Source organism: Lissotriton helveticus, chromosome 4_1, assembly GCF_964261635.1.
Source record: "Lissotriton helveticus chromosome 4_1, aLisHel1.1, whole genome shotgun sequence".
NCBI classification, from domain to species: Eukaryota; Metazoa; Chordata; class Amphibia; order Caudata; family Salamandridae; genus Lissotriton; species Lissotriton helveticus.
The window spans coordinates 1030513297-1030535075 of record NC_136063.1 but is presented as its reverse complement, the minus strand read 5'-3'; the positions used below and the strand labels follow the sequence as shown (position 1 = coordinate 1030535075).

Genomic DNA, 21779 nt, shown 5'->3' with positions numbered 1-21779 from the left:
CACTGTGCAAGCAGTAGGGGTGGGGGTGCCTCAGGCTAGGTTTCCCTCATGGGGCGCAGCAGAGCGGCAGCTAACAGGCACACAGGGTCAGACCAGACCCCCTTGACGCCATTGTATTGTTGTGGGCACTGGGTTCACATGCTACTAATGATGGACACGGACACTCCATAGTTGGGCACTGGAACTGGCCCAGGGAGGGTTTGCGCAGCCCCTTTTATTAGCAGGGTCACCTGATCAGTGACACCTGTTTTGGGATGGTGTACAGTGTGGGTTGACACCAGGCGGAACACTAGAACGTGTCCAGCAGGACACTACACCATGGCTTCTAGCACTAGCAGGGAAAATGGCCTCCTGGGTCCTCCCACTTGGTAGGGACCCTGATGAAAGTGCACCTGCAGCGCTAATGATATCTATGCCCTTCGCCATTAGGAGTCATGTTTAGGGGGTACAGTATCATCACGGCCTGCATAAGGGCACGAAGTCCAGCAAGGTATTAGCCTGGGGCAACTTTTCTGCAGTGGGCGCTTTAGAGAGGCAGGGCCAGCTCTCACTGCACTGTATCCTCCATCTTGCGGCCTCTTTTTGAAATTAGTAGAAAACACTAGTGTGGAATATGTACGCATGTACGTGTGATGGGCAGCGAGTATTAGAGGATATTGACTGGCGACAGGTCGCCAATCCACTCCCCAGTTGTCTACGCAGAGATAGTGAACGGCCAAGTTCCTATTTCCAGCTTTGTGCCGCACAAAACACGTCATACGTCACGTAATGCGACGGAAACTATTAATTAACAGTTCATTTGAATGTTCCTCTCCAGTAATTTGTCTTAGCAAGTAAACTGTTGCCAGCCTCTTCCAGATGGGGCCTCAGTTTGTGTTTGCCTGATCGAGTAGGTTGTCAAGTTAATTTATATTAACATTTGCAAACATGCATCGGGATAAATGTCAGAACTGTGCCTCGACTCCATATCAATGAATTTAGCTGTTGGCTTGAAGCATTTAATTCCTATATTTAGACTTGAATAATAAAAGCGGGCGCCTCCCGGAGTACATGCATTACTGTGGAAAGGATGTTATCTCTTTGAGGTATTGTTTATCAGTGCATTTAGATGTATGTTTTGATGGGTACGGTCTATAATCTACCTAGGGTAAGAACTGTTTTGAAATAATGTCTGAGGCAACTAATCCACGGTGTCATAAAAAATGCATTATGCTAAGGAAAGAAAACATAAACATCCGATTTGAAGGAAAGCTACACTTTTGTCAGACGCGATAGGTTTTTAATTTTCTAAATTCACATTAAAACATCACAAGAGAAGCGCCAATTCAGAATCATCGAACTTCAGAAAGCGCTGGAACCTGAGAGACAGAGCGCTGATTCTGATAACTCATGGTAACTCATTTTATTTACAGTATATACACCAGGCACCTGAAAAATATTTTTGGGGTCACTGCTTGCCTAAATGCCTTTCTCCATAATCCTCATCAAAGCTACCCATGTGATCTGGAGGATAAGGATCAAGCTAACATTATTCTGCCCATCCTCCATGTCTTCAACACTATAATACTGAGGGCCCATCAGGAAAAGGCTGGCAAGATGTTACTCCCAATGAGAGATAACCGTATTCATATGTGCTGCTTAATTAATGGTTTCCATCACACCATGTGACGTGTTTTTCTGTGGCAAAAAGCTAGAATGAGGAAATTGGAAGTTCACTTTTTTCTGCGTAGGCGATTGGGTAGCGGATTGACAACCTTGAGGCACACAGGGCCATTTCGGAAAAACAACACTACGCCATCATTGCTTGACTAAAATTAAAAATAATATATATTTTTTCAATATTCATTAGGCAGGTCGCTTTGCGACCCCCCTATGAATTGACAATTTGTTGGATTGCTAATTACTTTCCCATTCACAAACCATTTCTCACCCCGCGGTTGTGACTGGGAATACTGCTCTTGTGCAGATGTCACTCACATCTGTCTTTGGATTTCTCCTAGCGCCAAGGTAGCTTTCCTTGTCTGTTCCCGCTTCTTTGACCTTTGGTGACCAATATTTCATTCATTTAAGAGGCACACTCTCAAGATTATCAGGTACTGCCACATGCATGTTACGCAATTGAGTAGGCTACTGAAACCTTCATGAATAGTCTGGTTGTGGTAATATATAAACTGACCATTGTAGGTTGAAGCACCCACCCGATGCTAAACCCGCACAATGCACCCATGTTATGCAAATGAAAATCATGTCCTTAAGTCATCATCACAAAACCTTTTTTCGGTCGTTAGACCATAAAAGGTCAAAACGTATGTATACATTTTTCAGTTTTAAATCTGTTTTATTATATCTTAATCAAACCATCACATTACGTCAACAACATTTGACAGTAAAGCAATAAGACGCTATGAGGAGGGTTGCATTAGTGCCGACCACGTTTACATGCTAAAATATATAAATTATTTCTTTAAAAAAAATAACATTTGATCAATCAATAAAACGTATTACATAAAAATATGAATCGTATAAAGCTATACAAGTTAAAACTTCACAGTTGGTTGATAGATTACAAATGTTCACGATCTCTGGGGACCTGACATCCATGACAATAAAGTCTATTCAATCGTCTGCTCATCGCATGTGCTCGTTTCAGTTCCCTGCTAGGTAAACCCAGTGTGGTTCATACTGTCTGCTTAGTGGGCGAAATGAGGAATTCGTTTTAGACCTTCCTTCTTACTCTCCCCTTTTGGCCCAAAAACTTTGCAAACGCAAAGGCGAATAGAAGTCTTTCATCAGATTTTAAAATGTGTTAGGCTACAGCATGTTTTCTGGTTCCCAGCTGGTTACAGATAGGAGTTATCCACATTCATCTAGGGCCAGAATATGCTTAACAGGCAAAGAGGACGTGAGCGATTGATTTAGTGTGAGCAGGGCAGCAAGGACAAGCCTTGCTCTGGGCTGTATAACAGACAATAAGTTTGAGAAAGAGTTAAAGGGAAGGGAACCATGCCTAAATTGAATATAGAGCTTTCTAGCTGAAGGTGATGAACAAGATACCCTTTTAAGTAGCACTGCGATTTAAAATCAACAAATTCCTCTGTTAATCTGCCCAATTTACTCTCCCTAGTCTCATGGAGAGCTACCCAATCCCAGTGCATGGCTTTAACTTGCTTATTTCTGATCCAACATATCTTATTGAATCTATCTAGGGTGTAAACTTTGTAAAGATCTGAAGCATATGAGGACAGTTCAGGAGTCAAAACCAATCTCTGCCAGAAGAGAAGTGGACGAAGTTTGGCTAATTCTTTGATGGATTTGAGACCCTTGTCCAGTCTCAAGGGATGTAATTGTGTGCTTTGAGGGAGTGTCACTAAATTCCTTAAAACCGTAATCTCCGTTGTAATCTGATCGAATAATCTTTCGTGGCCCCACAGCTCAGCCCTGTGGAAGACACAGCTCACGGCCTAACTTTTATAAACCTCTAAGGCAGGGACAATGGGTTTAGTGTGCAAACGACAATGTCCCACCTTAACACCCCATCTATTTACTTGAACTTTAACTTTGCCTTAGTTAATGTTGCTTCCAAGACATGTTTTCAGGCAATTTGATAACCAGATATTCAGAGCTCTTTACCCTTTAAAGTGGAATATTGTTTATAGTGAGACGCCCTTTGTATGATTTATGGGGATTCAGCATCATAAGCTTTGTCTTGGTGATATTAATTTCTAGGCCTCTCACATCACAAAAAACCTTGAACTGGTTTAGTAGCATCTGAAGGCCCCCTGGTCTTTCTGAGACGAGAAGGGTGTCATCCGCAAAGAGAAGCATTGCAATTTGTTCTGCCCTAGTGTAGGAAATCTGTTGGGATCCTAAATAGATGGTCAACAACTTGGTTAATGTGTAAGGAAAATAGCGTTGGGACTAAGACCAGTAGAGGAGGATAAATCGGAAGATCTGGTCAATTGTTCCTTTTTTCTGACTGAATCCCGTCTGGTAGGGAGACAGTATATTATTATCAGCCATCCACTCTTGCATTCTCGCCAGGAGGGTGTGGCAGAATACCTCTGGATACAGTCTCTAAAGCTAATGGGCCTATAGTTGATTGGATTATTACTGTCACCTTTTTTGAAAACAGGAATAACATCTGCTCCCTTCCATGAATCGGGAATGGGGGCACCTCTTGCCATGGCTTTTGAGAGAGCCACTTTATAGTCAGACCAGTTATCTTTATCATGAGGCAATAGATGTCCTGGGATTCCGTCAGGACCAGGGGCTTCAGCTGGAACAGTTGCATCATTTGAGGACACAATTTCATTCTTAGTAAAAATAACCTTGTTTCTAATTAAGTGTAGATCAGCAGGGGAAGTCAGCATGGTCGGACAGATTGAAGTAGAATAGAAAGCGCTAAAGTGCTCTTGCCAGGCAGTAGCTGAGATGTTACTGGCTAGTGGGGGCTTATTATTTATATCCCGTCTCCCGATGAGGGCCCAACATTTTAAAAGATCTTTATGGGAGCATACCTCACCAATTTGCCTCTATTTGTTCTCATCCCAATACCTTTTGGCCCTAACTAAAGCTAGTTTATATGACCTCGTTAGCTCTCGCACCAAGGTCATATTCTTAGTTTTAATTGCCTTTGCAAGTTGGTTTCTTAATGATCTACAATCACGTGAGGACCAGGGATTCTGTTTATTTTCCCCCTGTCTATATTTTGAACAGTGACAATTATCAACAAAGTTAGTAGCTAGCTGTTCAAAGTACTTTGTGTGGAGCTCACTAAAACCTTCCTTGCCTCTTCTGTCATCTGGGCTATATTGAAGCTCATTTAACTGGGCTACTGATTCCTGCTTAATGTTAGATTTATTCTCGTCCCAAAGAACCATTGGCAATTTGAGACAATGCTTATAATTATGGTTAGTAGCTCCTTTGTAATGATCTGCCTCTTTGCAACCGCAATTTTTGCAGTTGGGATGCATCATCCCAAATGCAAAAATCACAATTTGCAATTGCATTTAAGAAATGCAATGCAAAATTGCATTTAAAATAGTGATTTTGCTTTTATGTGTCACTAAATACTGATTATTTCAACCTGGTGGTATGTAGCGAAAACTTTGAAAAATGTACTAAAGTGCATTTTTTGAAGTTTCAGGTTACACACACACATGACCTTGGGTCATGTGTGTGCGCAACATGGGTGCACATAACAATTTATGGGGGGGGGTGTCCTTTTGACACCCTTGAAATTGCATGTGCAATTTGCGTATACCTATTGGTACTCACAAATTGCGCATGCAATTTCTCATTCTAGGAATGAATAGGAATCCATTCCTTAACCCCTCCCATATTCATGACGAGCTCAGCTCATCATGAGCCACGGTTCCTGTGTGCTCATGATGAGCTGAGCTCGTCACGGCCGTTAGAGCACTCGCACGCAGGGATAATTCCCCTGCTGTGCTGAACGTTCTATGAAAACGGGTGTGGCCGTGACTAGCTCAGCTCGTCATGAGCACACGAGAACCGTGGCTCATGACAAGCTCAGCTCGTCATGAGCACCGGGGCGCTGTGCGCGCCCCCCGCCACCCAGCACAGCAGGGGAATCTGCCCCGCAGTGAAAGGGTTAATTGTGACTCGCAATTTGCGTGACGCAGTTAAGGAATGTTTAGGAATCGCTATTTTAATACCAATTCCTACATGCATAGGGTTTTGCGAGTCCTTAATTACGATTCCTTAATAATCGCAATTAAGGACTTGCAAAAGCCTACCTTGATGCATTTGCCCCCACGTTTCGAGTAGAATGCATATGTCATAAGAATTAAGGATCTTAGCCCTGTACAGAAGGTTACATTTTCTTCTAACCCCAGTCACAATCCATGAAATCAATTTAAGCATGTGATCACCTATAGTCAATGGGGGCTTGGGATGAGGGAGAACATCCTGTGACTCATCTTCTTAGGGAAATATAGGACTAGAAGAAGTATTTGATGAAGTTAGGTAGTAGGCTTCCTGGCCTATATGCTGCGGTATGGTTGGAGTAATTAGGTATAGGTTAACCTTGGATGTTTCAAGTAATGATGACTAACTGGATGGTATTAGGTCTGCATTCAGAGGGGGACTAGGTGCACTAGCTTCACTAGTTATAAGTGCAATTCTAGTGCGTAGTCAATCGTTTTGTGCTAGAGGAGATGAAGAGGGTGATGAACTAGATGGGAAGTTAGAGGTGTTATGTTGTACATTGTTTGCAACACGTCACATAAATTGAATATTCAACATTGCTAGGGAGCACTGCCTAACATCTGGAGCTAATAAATTGCACACAAGACTCTCACCCACCAAGGTTAATTCAATTGAATCTACTGGGCTGTTAGATACAACACACCTTCTAGCTCCTAAGATATAATACATGTCTGATCCAATCAATGGATTTAATATTAAGGGATTTCTCGTCCTCATGTCTTACAGCGATGCTACATTTTGGTATGTTGGTCATTTAAATCTTATGTTGTCACTGAGTGGATGGTTTTTGCTGACCTGTCCTCTCCCCCTGTGCTGGAATACAAATGGCTGCCACGCACCAACGCAGGCACCCTTGTGCCATGGTGCAAGAGTGTTTGCATTTTAGGGGTGAATATTATTGTGCAGGAAGAAACACCTTCCTGCACAAAAACAATCAATGGAGGCGGTTTCCTCTTTCTATGTGTAGTGCTGAATGGCGCACACGTGGAAGGAGGAAAAAACGAGGAGATATACTGTTATTTCTCCTCATCATGCCTCCCCACACCACCCCTGTGGAGCATAGGCTTTGACACATTCCTGGGTTTACGAAATCTCGTAAATCTGGGAAAGTATTAAATGCCATGGGTGTTACATGGGATTACCCACCATAACGGCCATGGCATGCCTCCCTATTGCAGGGTGAGGCAATGGAGTGACTTCTGAATTGCCTCAGTCCATATCTATGAGGCCATGAAAACCTGTGCAGGGTGTATTTATGTGGCCTAGATGATATGGCCCTATAAACGAGGCCCCTAATTCTTAGCCTCAAGTTTCAAACTGATTCATATTTACAGAGCATTGAACAAATCACAATTTTATGGGCTCTTCAGGGGAAGTTGACTAAAATGTCTCTTGGCTAATTTTTGGTATAGCTGCAATTTAAATCATCCTTATTGAAAAAGTGATACTAATATCCTTGCCTCCATTAAGGTATCTGCCTTCGCCACGTCCCCCTATGCACTGCTTTACTCAATCAAGCCAATGGAAATGTGACCACCAGTTGTAGAATGGTGTACCACTGGTAAATTTAACAAGGTTGGCGGAAATGAAGCTGACACTTGTTTTAACTAAATGACTTTAGAGCAAGCTTGCTACGTAATAATTACAGTATGGTAACTTAAAGAACCATTTTTAAGCACTTCCACCCAAGTATCACTGCCATAGTAGTTATTGTAGAACAAATTGCATCTAATGCAGGTAGAATCAAGCATGTATAGCCTTCTTTAGTAAGAGTTTAAGGAATGTATCAGATATTACTTGTGTAAGGAACCTCATCACTAAGAATGTCTTTGTGGAGGGAGTCGGTGTAATACAGCTGCTTCTGGGTGCTTTTGTGTAGTGTTCAGTTCATGCTTTTTATACCCAGTAACTTGTTTGAAGTTTGTATTCTCAGTTGATTTTGCCTGACCAACGAGCACTCTACAATAAACAAGTGAAAATGAACTTCACCTATGTCAATTCCAGACAATCGGCTATGGTTGTCAATATACAGGCAATAACACTGTTGAGGGATTGCAGGTGATATTGTTAGGAACTGAAGCTTAAGTTTGAGGGACAAGTGAATTAGTAAAATGGTGAAGACATTTTATTTTAAAGACTTGGTTTCAGAGTTCTGTCCTGAAGAGCTTTCCATAGGGTGGCCATAACAAAGCCCAGACCCTATGGCTCCTCCCCCTTATTGCGGTCTTATTATCTCATTTGCTTCTGATTCATATTAAAGTTAGATGTAGCTTCAGGTCCTCGGAAACTCTGCGCAAAGCGCGTAGCCGTCTCTACCTCACACTTGTAATGCTTCACGCATTCTAGTGCGTCCTCATCACTAAAGGTCAGCCTCAGTGCCTAGCTAATTTAAAGGTGGGTGGACAGGCTGAAGGATAGTGTACAAGTATTAAAATGTAAAGTAAAAACAAGAACTGGGCGGTCTATTTATCGATTGCTAGGGCAAAGGTAGATTCCCATTTTATATAGTAAGAGTTTCTTAGCTGACCTAAGGCCTTACTGTGCCCAAAGCAATTTGAGAGCTCTGGCAGCTAAATTAAAATACAATAATTCATTGACAAGAAACTGCAGAATAATGCTTATACTGTGGGGCACTGTTCACCAGGACACTGAAGGCATCATGTAGTACTGTATTTGATATTTGACTCTCTCATCTCAGAAGACATGCTATTTAAAGGTCAAGTCATCTAGAATAAGCTTGAAGCTGCCAGCAATGTACTCAATTGGAATTAGAAACAGGAAGTTGCTTTTTAGCAAATAATTAGATGACTGGAAATATTATTGTCTAGTAGTAGAGCTACACATGTATATAAAATGGATATCTTTGCATTCCCTTAATATTGTTTAAAAAAACAATTCTGGAACATGGATTCAGAATTTTTGCATTTGTGAGATCCGGATACGCATAAATTGGAATGTGCTTTTAAACCTCAGAGTGTTTCGTGATGTTCTAAAAGAAACCCTAAATGTTCCTTACCCACAGAAAGCTGAGCAACAAAACAAGGAGTAATTAATGGTGCATTGTAACTTTGGCTTAACCAATCCATGTTTGACTAGGCCACATGTATGTTTACGTATGGCCTCATGTTTTCATGTGACTTAACATTATTAATGTAATGTAGTACACTTAAACAGTTACAGAAAGTGCATTCAATGTGTAACCCCGACATACGAGTGTACAATGCTTGTGGACCATTTTTACCAGTTCATGACCAGCGTAGACCTAAGGGTTAACCAGGTCAAAACACCCATGATGGTTTTTGGGGCAGGGAGGAAAGATAGCTCTGCCTTTGTAGCTAAGAGCTCTTAGGTTAGTGTTGTCCCCTTGTTTTCCTAGCTAGGATTTGCCCTCGAAAGGAATCTAACATGGGGTCCTTAGAAGTCCAGTACAGCTGGCTGCTGCCTTTTTCAAAGTCGATGAGGCTGTCCTTAACTTTGCCTGTAGATTAGGTCAAAAGCCCATTAGGTACCTTATGGCTATTTATAAAGTCAAATGCTGCACTGTTGGCTCCTATGGAGCTGAGCTGTGGGGTATCAGAGATTAGGAGTGTTTGGAAAAACCTGAGATCAGTTTTATTAAAAGACTTTTATCAGACCCTAATAGTACTAGCTCCTTCATATGTCATCTAGAGATTGGGATGGGTACATTATTAATTTTATCAAAATGCATCTACTCCTATTGTGGCTCAGAATTTGGTGAACAAGTCAGAGTTTGTTTGATAGGGCCTGTGATTGCTGATTGTTTGAAACTTGATTGTTGCCTATTTATCCCTTGGATAAGATACATTTACAACAGCTACCTTAAGCTGGGCCGGTAAGATTTGTTTACTTCTTCCAGTAGTGTGACAGCTACATCTAATACTCCACTGAAGGTATACCTTTTTAGCTGGCATCCTAGAAGACTGAATAAGGAGGGTGGCTGATAAATCAACTGCTCAGGCATATATGAGGATCTGCACAAATACTAGCATCGAACCTTATCTAACATGAGTGTGCAATCAGCATCACAGATCTCTGCTTATTAGGTTTTGGTTATGCACAAGGCACTTTCTGGCCGCCTTCCCTCAACAGGGTTCTTACTTTCATAACTTACCTGTTGGTCCCTGTAATGATCATTCAGATCAAAGCATGTTGCACTTTGTTTTTCTGTAAATGTTATGCACTGCTAATAAAATGCTATCTGTTACCCTTCCTAAATGAGGCAAATATCAAATATTGCGGAACTGCTTTTGATTATTTACAATCTATCCTACTGTGAAAATCTGCTTTTTAACTCCTGTTTACATTCAAAGTGCCATAAAACAGAGGGCCATGGTGATTATGTTACAATTAATGTGCATCCGTTTTTATTTTGTCTGTATGGATTTTTTCTGTTTTGAAGGATTATTTTATCCAACGGTCATTTCATGATTTTTAATATCATGCCGCTTTTTGTGTAAATTAATGTTTGTTTCTAATAATGTACATGAATTATTGCTTTCTTAAACTTTTTATGGTTTAGCTAGACCGAATAAAGTTATTCTGACTGAGTGTGCATATTAATGTTTTTCTTTACAGTAATAACAAATTGCAGTTCTAACATTTTATTCAAACCGCACATTTGCAGATATATGTGAGAATTGTAATTCATTGTTACTGTAACAAAAAACGTTAATAGGCACACTTATATAAATGTCAAGATTGCACAATGAATACAGTTTCTGTAACTGTTCAAGAGCACTACATTACAACAATAATGTCAAGTCACACAAATACATGAGGCTATACATAAACATATATGTGGCCTAGTCAAACATGGAAGGGTGGAGCAAAAATTACACTGCTACAGTCCTCCCTCAGATGGCAAATCAAGCCATCACAGAATACAATCCGATGTTATAAGATGGACCATCTAAAACCTTGTGTTCTTGAGCATCTTTTGCCTAGAATCCTCCAGACAATTCATGTCATCCTAATTTTTACTTAGACTCTCCTCTGACTCTCTGTCTGCTCTCTTTTTCTTTACTCCTAGCACCTAGACACCCTAGGGTATTTGTTGCACTTCATACATTCTTCATCATCAACAACTTGTGCGTCCTCGTATTCCTTAAAGATCATAAGTAGAATATTGCACAAAGGGCTATTATCAAAAGGGGTTTCAAGTTGGCGCCCAGAATTCCACTTCTCAGGTTTCCAAACCATTTGCCTACAGCAAGAATATCCATTCCCAATGGTTTCCTAAGCTCCTGTCTTCTAACTCTTTCAAATATTTTGTTAGTCCAGATATGTTCCGAATATATTTCTCCAGATCTTGACTTTTGTATGGGATGTAAAGACAGCAATGCTGAACTTTTAACATCTTGCAGACTTCAACCTCTTTTGAGAGTAAAGGTCTAACATAAGTTGGTTTTGTAAATTCATAGACCATATCACAACCATCTTGGTATTTACAAGCAATAGAGAATTTGCAGTACTAGTAGCCACGTTTTCCATTATTGTAGACTGCTTTCTAATGATAAAATAATGCAGAATTACACCGACAGACGGGAATATGGCACCAAAAATATTTCCTACTACTTCTGCTGAACTAACACACAGTCTAGTTCTACATTTTGTATCCCATACAGGATCATTGAAATGTTCTACATCATAAACCTTCGGGAAAACTATACCAAGATAACATGCACCATGCCATCCATCCATGGGACAATTTAAAATATGCATACTGTCCACAAATAAACTACACTCCAAGAACACAGGCTCTTATCCCTCCAAGAAAAGATCAGTCTCCTCCTTCACATCGAACACATTTTCACATTCTCTCTTCCTCAAAAATAACGGGTCTATATAACTCTGATCAACATGTATACCCCACTTTCCCTTCTGTTGCCAATCTAAAATCAAGGGGGGCAGATTTCCCTTCACCTGATGTTCAATTTCTTCACTGCTCCACCTGTGGTGTCTCTTAAGATCTTTATCAGTTTCATATTTGGACTTTAGATCTTTCCTCCTGTCTTCCACTAAATTCAATAATTTCTTCTTCACCTCCGACATTGAATGAATCTAATTATTTCTGTGGGCATATGCAGTGTCTAGTGACTTAAGGGATGCAAAATATTTGTCTGCAATCTTTGCACCTTTGAAATAAGGATTAGTATTCAAATGTTCAAACATAGGGACTTCTGAAGGCCAAAATCATAATTCAAAAAATAGTATTGGAAACTACCCTGCCTATAGAATAAGCTTAGTAAAAGAGTACAATAAATGTAATGGGAAACATCCTTTACAACGCAACTTTTACCACGCAGTGCTATTACAAATCAGATTTTACAACGAAAACCATTACAACGCATTGCGCTGGGGAGCGCTCTAGGATAGGGAATAGATTTAATTTACTATCCAACACCTTCCCTAGTGTCCACTGGGACTGGAGTTGGAATAGTAAATTAAACTATTCACTATCCAGCACCCCAAAGCGCTATGCGTTGTAATGGTATGCGTTGTAAAAACTGCGTTGTAACAGCATGCATGGTAAAAGCATGCGCTGTAACGTCATACATCCAAATGTAATATGTCAAAGGAATATGGTGGTAGGTTATACCCTCTGCAACAGAAGCAGGCAACTGGGTACAAATGTAGCAATCTCTTGCATTCACAGTGTCAATGTGTTCATAACGCAATCTAAAACCTCCCCTTTGTAGATCTATGTGCAGTTTCTTAGTCCCCAAAAACTACAACCCTGTAAGCACTATAACTAATAGTACAACTTTTAATGGGCTTGATATGATCCATTGACGACTGATAGATGTCGATGGCCCAGATGTAGTTGGACTACAGGAAAGGCTGGATGCTGGTGGAAAAGCCCTGCAGATGGTGGTGTTTATGTCCTGCAGCACCCCAATAAGCTAGCCCATGTTAGTGTTTTGGGTGACCAGCTCCGGGTGTATGTTCTTCTGCAGCTGGTTCATCTCCTGGATTTAGTAACTGTGCTAGGTACACTGGTTGAGGCTGCAGTGGTTGGATGTGATGCTGTAGCTGAGGTGTGAGGAGTGAGGTGTTGTTTTGGGCGCAGTGAGACCCAATTTTGCTGTTTGCCCAGGCTGACCAGATGTGCTAGGAGGGTCATCCACATCACCAGGAGTGTTGTCATCATTGAGGGCTTCATCCAGGGATGTTGTGGGAGTCTGTTCATTGGCCAACCTCTGGATAGGTGCTATGCCAGAGCGACCTGTTGAGAAGTAGAGAACATTGGGGCATATTATCAAGGGGGTTTATCTCCGCTTTTTTGGCTTTAAAAGCCAAGAAAGCGGAGATAAAATTATCTCCCTATTACCTAGCTGTCGCTAACACCAGTTAGCGACAGCTAGTAGGAGATAGCGACCATCTTGGGCCCCGCTTTGCATGTCAGTGAAATTTATCACTAATGACATGCAAAGTCGGCGTGCCAAGATGCTAGCGTCTGGAAACAGTCGTTAACATCACTATCTCCTATTACCAACTTTTGGAGATATTCGCGCTAAGCGCGATTATCTCCAAAAGCCAACACCTGCCCCTGAGCAGTTCTTAGCCATGTTATCCAATGGTAGGTGGATAACATGGCTAAGAGCATTAGCTCGGTAATGCATGAATATCGCGGACTTTTCAGCGATATTCATGCATTTCGGCCGATTTTTATCGCTTAGGAGATAAACCTTGATAATAGCAAGGTTCCTAAGCGATAAAAATCGCCGCAGCTCGGCGATAAAAATATTGCCGCTAAGCCAACATAGCGATAATTATCGCTAGTTGTTGGTAATATGCCCCATTGTTATTGGTAGAAGTGTGGTATCTACAACCACATTGTTTGTGTCAAAGTAAGACATAGGAATTAATAAAATAGGTAGAGATTACTATTGTGATCTATTTCTGTTGTTTTGAACATGTTTACAAAGCAAACACAAGGAGATGATGGACGGAGTGCTGAAACTTTTCAGACACTCACCCCAGTCACAGATCCAGGTTGAATCCATCATCATTCTTTAGCTCACTTCGCCACCTCAGTTCAGACCCAGCTATATGCAAATCAGTTTTGACCCTGTACCTTATGGGAACAGTCCAGCCTGAACTGCCAAGCCAGGTCTTCCTTGAACCAGAATCAAGCATCCTGGGACCCGTTTCTGTGTAACACCCTTTATCAGCCAGGCTAGCTTGAATCCAGTGGCAAAGTGAGCAAGGGACCCATGTCTGGGCATACCCTGCCAACTTAGGGCGAACAAAGCAAACACAAGGAGATGATGGACGTAGTGCTGAAAATTTTCAGACACTCACCCCCAGTCACAGATCTGGGTTGAATCCATTGTCATTCTTTAGCTCACTTCCCCACCACAGTTCAGACCCAGCTATATCCAAATCAGACCTAACCTTGTGCCTCATGAGCAGTCCAACCCAAACTGAGAAATCCAGGTCTTCCCTGAACTGGAAAGAATCATCAGCCAGGGTAGCTTGAATCCAGTGGCAAAGAGCGCAAGGGACCCATGTCTGAGAATACCCTGCTAACTTAGGGCGAACAAAGCAAACAGAAGGAGATGATAAATGGAGTGCTGAAAGTTTCAGAAACTCACCCCCAGTCACAGATTTGGGTTGAATCCATCATCATTCTTTAGCTCACTTCCCCACCTCAGTTCAGACCCAGCTATATGCAAATCAGTCTTGTCCCTGTGCCTCATGGGAGCAGTCCAGCCGGAACTGCGAAGCCAGGTCTTCTCTGAACCGGAAAAAAACTAGGTCCTCCTCTGCCATATACGATATATATCCTCGGCCGGTCCTGGGGGCTGGAAATAAAGCAGAGGTTCAGGCATATGAGGTGTTGTCCACTTCTCTTACTTCTCGTCAGGGCCAGCATGGCACAGAGCCTGACACACACACACCCTCATGAGCCCTATGAGTGGCAACGGGGTGTGACCGACAAGGCACAGAGATGCAACCTTACCTCGAAGCTTACCTCGAAGCTTGCATCATGATGTTGCAGAGATGATAGGAACCCACCTCTTAGAATTCTACCTGTAGTTCGTGAATTTTACTTACTCTGGCAATTATGGGCGAGACTCAGGGAGAAGGGACATCTAGGATGTTGTCTACCCGACTGTGCTGTCCTGTTGTTGACCTTTAGGAAATGTTTAGAATCACTGAGTGGTTCCAATGCAAGGGTTACACTGCACCACCACCATCCTTTGCGGTGAACTGTGAGTTTAGAGCAAGCAGTACCTGCAATCAACTGGAGAACACTTGGAAGAATGAGGCCCCCCTGGATTAGTCATCTTCCTGATTGGAAGCATTGAAAGTATTTATGGCTGATTCATCAAAAATACATGGGAGCGAGAATTACATACACTGTATACTATAGTATACTACAGTGCCATATATAGATATAAGTAGCTTCACATTAAATACATACTAGACATCCCTGGGTGGACAACTGGTACAGAATTAATTGGCTGCTATATGCAGGGGGTCGCAGAAGTTGCTTCACTCCTGCTTGGCAATTATCCTGAGAGACAGCGCACAGCAAGAATACAAACAAATTAGTGGCAGCTTCCTACAAGTCTTTCAACTGCTAAGTCTTTACATGTGTGAGACCAGATCCCAAAGGTCAGTGGAGTTAGTAAACATGGTTTATTTATGAGTTTCGAGGAACTGTGATATTAGTATCAGGCTATAAGTTATTACTTTAGTAGAAGTCAACAAGCCTTGCTGTAATGTAACAGTGGTTTCTTATTACTTGCCAGTTCTCCCTTTGCAGGTCCCTGGAGGCTTGAATGGCTCGCTATAGACTTGAATGCAGAGTGAGGTTGGTCCAGAAGACGTCCTAGGCATTCAGGGGTCTGAAGGAAGATTGCAGTGTTGGGAAGCAGAGTGGATCTCGAGGCTGCTCAAAACACTACTCATCAAATGCCGGTCTCAACACGAAGCATCTGTGTTCAAGTGACCGCAGTTGACATAGACTAGAGAACGACGCACCCAACATGGCGGATGAGCGGCCAAGTCCTGCTAGTGTTCGGGGCTGTTGTAAAGCACTTGAATGGGTGGCATGAAATCGGACACATGTTAGCATCAATGTCGTAGTTACAGTGCTAGGGGGAATACAATACTTAAACACCTGATTTAGTGCTAGGAAATATAATATTGAAACACATGATTCTTTCTTACTTAATGCAAAACCAAAGCTTTTCAATAGCGTAATGTCTAAGGTAAGAGCTTCAAATTACATGCCTTCCCCTAACACGCTTGCATATAATTGGCAATGAAGACTGAAACCAGGCCCTATACACTGTCCTAAGCACAGGACCCCTGACAGTGACCCCCATACGTGTACATTTTCAAGTGGGTTACGCCCAAAACAGGCCTCAAATAGAGACGTTGATATTGCTGAATGCCCATTGCATTCACAGATGCCATAGTGTTGATAAAGGCCTTAAACGTCCGATCCAGGAAACTCTACCACGCACTTCAGCTGTGGCCACCTGTGCCACTGCAGGTCTCCTGTAAAAGAGATGAGGAATACCTCCTCCTCCTCAACTTGGAGCTTCGGGTCATCCATGACATGACAGTTGCCGAATGGCTTTCATCGAGTCCATCTCCCGCAGGCCCCTCTTCCCTTCAGGCCAGCTCGGTACCTACGCAAAGTGGGTGTTCTTATCAGCCACAGTTTTGGCTTTGAGCCCCTGGCTGTGTGGCTGCTAAGACCTTTGGTTGGGTTACCTTTCGTCTTTGTGGACAACCATGTTTTCCACTTTCACCTGGTGGGGTTTAATTGGTGCTTGCGTTATCACCATGTCCATCTCCGTGGCCCTTGCAGCCGACAGATCATGGCCATGATGAGGATATCATCAAAACTCATGTGCAGTTTTCCAATATTAAGCCTCAAAGGGGCTTGTTTTTGCACCCTTCAATAATTTGCGCCCTGATCTCCTTTGGTTGATCATCCATCGTACACTTGCTGGCCACCTCGAAGAGGCCGGTCTAAAAAGCATCAATGGACTCTTGTTGGCAGGCCTGGCAGAGCTTAAATATTTCAAAATCCAGATGCAGCTGTGGGTCAGAATGCTCGTTGAGGGCCCTTACTGCTGAATTGTCGTCATCCGCTATTCCTGTGTTGGGGAGATGTTCAAACAGTTGATAGATATCCTCCACTGAATAGTAGAGCAGCAGGGAGCACTTGAATGACCCATCTTCTTCCTGGGTGGCTATGAAGTAGTTATTCAGTCTCACCTAGGTGCAGCTGTAGCCTGGTCAACAAGATCATTAAATGGCCTAAGTACCCTACCAATGTGTGCTGGTGCTGGGCCAGCTGCTGCTGAGGCCCCTCATTTGGCTTGGCAATGTTGTCATCAGCCATTGCCCCCAGTTATCCGGGTTACCTCCCTGTTGTCTTTGATAGTGCACTGTCTTTGTTGACTCACTGTCCTGCTGTCAGCCTTGTTCAGCTGATGTAGGGACCTTGGAGAGTGTGTACCTCTGGTTACTTAGTGCTCAGTCTATTTGTGTAGGCTCACTTTTCACCCACCGGCCAGTACACTGCATGTCTTCTCAGGCCTATCACCAGTCCGGCAGGCTGGGGCCTCAATTATGGCCTCTGATGTCAATATGGGGAATGGTCGTCACTGCTGTGGGACACCCTGCACCTTTCCTCTGCATTTGTCTGGCCTCTACAACTGCGGCATGCTGCATCCTCATCAGCCAGCACAGCTGGAGCCTCGACAGGGCTCTGATGAGTGCCCTTCAGCATGGGGCAGACAGCTGCGGTCACTTCTTCCAGAAGACTGCGGCACTCACTTCCCTTAGTGTGCCCCCGCTCCTCATTGGCAGACTGCTGGACCAGGGGCCAATCGCTGAACAGCAGCAACCCGATCGCGTAGGAGTGAAGCTGCTGCTCCGGCAGCAGCATATTGGCGTGTGTGACTGCCGTCATCACCAATGTGCAAGTGGGGCCACACCATGTGCTCAGGCATGCCATGCTACAACCGCACGCTGAGTCGCAATGAAACATACTCAGTAGTATAGTTCGAGCAAAGACCACGTGCAGTCTAAGACCCTTTTACTTATAGCCTCTGGCCGCATCATGCAAGAGGATGTGGTGTGTAGATATCCGGGCCAGAGACAGGCCCGGACTGGCCGTTGTGGGCACCGGGCAATCCCCCGGTCGGCCGCAAGGGTGGGGGCCGGTTTTGGGCCCTGGGAGCCGTTTTTGTTGCAGAGCCGGTTTTGCAGCATAGCTGCAAAATTGGCCCTGTAACAAAATCGGCTGAAAAGCGGCTCTGGCAAAGCGCTCGCCCCCCTCCCGCCCGGGGGGCGGGGGGTCGGCCAAGCACTTTGCCAGGGCCGGTTTTGGTTCCCAGTCCGGCCCTGGCCAGAGAGCCACCCCTAGAGAGTCCAGGTGGCTCACTACACATATGATCAGTTTCAGGTTGCACAGAAGCGTGTCCTGTTACGTTTTGACTAAACGATCATCAGAATAATGCAATATACAGTCTTTTCCATTGTGAGATCATCCCTGAGGGGTGACGGCGTCTACAAATATGGTCTGACCCTTGCATTGCAAATCCACAGCTCACACTGCAGTCGGGCTGCAGGATCAAGTGGCCCAGGGCTACTGCGTTCCTTATTGAAGGCTGCTACGGTTCATCGGGACCAGGGCCGGACTGGGAACCAAAACCGGCCCTGGCAAAGTGCTTGGCCGGCCCCCCCACCCCCCGGGCGGGAGGGGGGCGAGCGCTTTGCCAGGGCCGCTTTTCAGCCGATTTTGTTACAGGGCCGATTTTGCAGCTATGCTGCAAAACCGGCTCTGCAACAAAAACGGCCGCCAGGGCCCAAAACCGGCCCCCACCCTTGCGGCCGACCGGGGGATTGCCCGGTGCCCACAGCGGCCAGTCCGGGCCTGATCGGGACTCCTTGTCGTCACTGATTTAGCATTACGCTGGCCTCCCAAACAATTTTATGGTTCAGTACCGACAGGTGTGAGCTGTCTCCCCTTACCTGGAACCATCTGCCAGACCAGTGATGTTGCGTTCTTCCGCAGCAAAGCCCCAGCCCAGTTGATGAACTCTTTACTTATGAACAGTTTTTATATGAAAGAACAGTTTGGTCTCATTTCATTTCCATTGGTTCAAAGCAATTACCAAGAGAAACACAAAAACTCACTCAATACAAGTATACTGTAAAATATCAATGTACAAACTATTTACACATTCAAATACAGATAAAAATAAAAGCAAAATAATTGGCAGTTTAAATATTACCCCCAAGGGATTTATTTACATCAATGTATTTGACCGATTTTTATGCAATTCAATGCATCTTATTTTGACATCAATAATGCAATTCAAACTTATTTAAAGATAAATTCAAGAAAACGTATTCACTTAGTGTTTCATGTTAGTTTCATGCTAGTTTTAACACCTATCGAAAGTCGAAAGAAACGTAATAATCTAAACATGAAAGAAAGAGAGTAAGTACTTACTCTCTTTCTTTCATGCTTAGATTATTAATACTAGTCCACATTTTATCTTAAAATGATATCTCTCGAAGTAGGTTCTCCATACTAACATGAAACGCTGTTAATAGGTAGAAAAAGATGCATAGGGCTTTAGCGCATGATTCTGAGGATCCTTCTTCCAAGACACTGCGCTAGAGTCAACCAACATTTTAGACATTTTAGTCCCTATAAAGCACGCTTCCAGTTTCCCCCAGCCGCGCCTTACTAACGTCGAACGCGATGGGGTATCCATGACTCATGGAGACATATAAGTGATGAAAGAAACTCAGAAAACTAGTCGCGTTAGTTGAATTAAAACGCTCCATTATTGGTGATACTTCCTGCTTCCTTTGACAGTAATGTACCCTGACATCTGTGATTTTTCGCTTTAAGGAAACTACGTTAGGTGTCTTATCACATCATAATAGAAAACAGAGAGAGAGTCACCCTTACTTAACCTCAAGGGAACAGGGTCAATAATCGAATCAAAAAACAAGGGGTTCCCTTGGTCGTCTAACCTCAACTTCACAAAATTACTCCTTCCTTTCTCAGGTCTATTGGTCTCGACCTGTGGGAGCTATTAAGAAAAAGTACGATAATTAAAGAAGTGTTTCCTACACTGAAGAGCAAGTGGTAAGTTAATGCATCTTCTAATGACAACGATGGAGGAAGGTCTCAATTGCTCTTTATAACTGATATTCCTTAGTTTAAGGGACTTGAGAGTAATCCACTTTTTTGAACCTAGGTATCACAGACCATTATGAGGAGCTGAAAAGGAATCACTATCTCTTTTTAATCAAACACTGTAATTTAAAGATAGTGAAATCAGGAGAGGTGACATCTCTCATTTAGAGTAAGTATCAATACTAGCACTACTCTACTTAATGAAAAACCGATAGGGACCCTGAAGAGTAATAAAGTGTCTCTCTCCCGTATCAGGTATCACAGACCATTATGAGGAGCTGAAAAGGAATCACTACCTCTTTTTAATCAAACACTGTAATTTAAAGATAGTGAAATCAGGAGAGGTGACATCTCTCATTTAGAGTAAGTATCAATACTAGCACTACTCTACTTAATGAAAAACCGATAGGGACCCTGAAGAGTAATAAAGTGTCTCTCTCCCGTATCAGGTTTTTTAACACTAGAGCTGTAGTTAACAACCCACGTTATCACACTGAGGAGCGAGAAGTGGAGCAGCTCAAAACGGAGAATAAGGTGTGTGTAGAATAATTTCTGCGGACTTTAATGAAGAACGGGGTAGATGTTAGAATGGATGCCTCACGAGTTGAGGAGTTAGAAAGAGAATTGTGAGATAGCTGGGTAGTACCACGAAATATAGAATGAATGTGAGAATGGCATCAGTGTTAAAACAGGGATCCACAAAAAATGTGCACAGGTATGAGATGTATAACTCTAGGAAAGTAACACGATAGGATACTTATGCCAAGGAGTGTCACTTTTTTGATCTAAATAACTTAGATAAATGAAGATGGCAACAAGACATTTTGTGTAAAACTCCATACTAATATCAACTAGTGATTATGTTTTATGTTTCAATTTATTCCAACAGATTGTTTTTAATTGTCTTGAGGAAGGTGGTGCGCACAGCAAGATCCACCGAAACGCGTCGACACATTTTTAAGTATTTCCACATATCTCCATGAGTATAGTCTGATTAGAATATGTTCTTCTTTTTTGCACATGGTTTGACATAATATGTATATTTGTCCATCATAGCATGTGTATTTGTTGCATTGTTTTTAATTTGTTGAAATCTGCACAACTGGTTGATGTATTGACCAAAATTTGAATCATATGTGGTTCTATGTTTTTATGAAAATAAAACTACGAGATTTCTACTTGGCTACGTATTCACCTCCTGTAGATTGTAAGTGCTTTTTGTGGTGTTACTTTTAACATAGATCTCACACTGTTGAATGAAGGATTTGAGTGTTTTATGAATCCCACAGGTCGAGACCAATAGACCTGAATAAGGAAGGAGTAATTTTGTGAAGTTGAGGTTAGACGACCAAGGGAACCCCTTGTTTTTTGAATCGGTCTTGTCACATCATTACAAGCCCCGTTCTATTTCACCTATATACGTGGACAAGGCCAGTTGTATATAGAGCACCTTAATTAGTTTTTTATATTCGAAAAATACACATGATCTATTGTTTTTAAGATGGTTGGCCACTGAACCTATGCTCTATATGCCGTGGCACTGCTTGGACCAATTTTCTATTTTCTATTTAATTAATATTTTCGTTGATACAAGATGTTTAATACAGGCAACACAACAGGCAAAATCAGCTAACATTGGGGCATATTATCAAGGGATTTATCTCCGTTTTTTGGCTTTAAAAGCCAAGAAAGCGGAGATAAAATTATCTCCCTATTACCTAGCTGTCGCTAGCACCAGTTAGCGACAGCTAGTAGGAGATAGCAACCATCTTGGGCCCCGCTTTGCATGTCAGAGAAATGTATCACTAATGACATGCAAAGTGGGCGTGCCAAGATG

General features: G+C 42.7%; 1 protein-coding gene across 2 annotated transcripts in view; it reads left to right on the top strand.

Annotated features, from left to right (window-relative positions):
* ADCY2 (adenylate cyclase 2) overlaps nucleotides 1-21779 on the top strand; it is a 1840236-nt gene that overhangs the window by 403229 nt on the left and 1415228 nt on the right. The gene's annotated exons all lie outside the window — the stretch shown is intronic.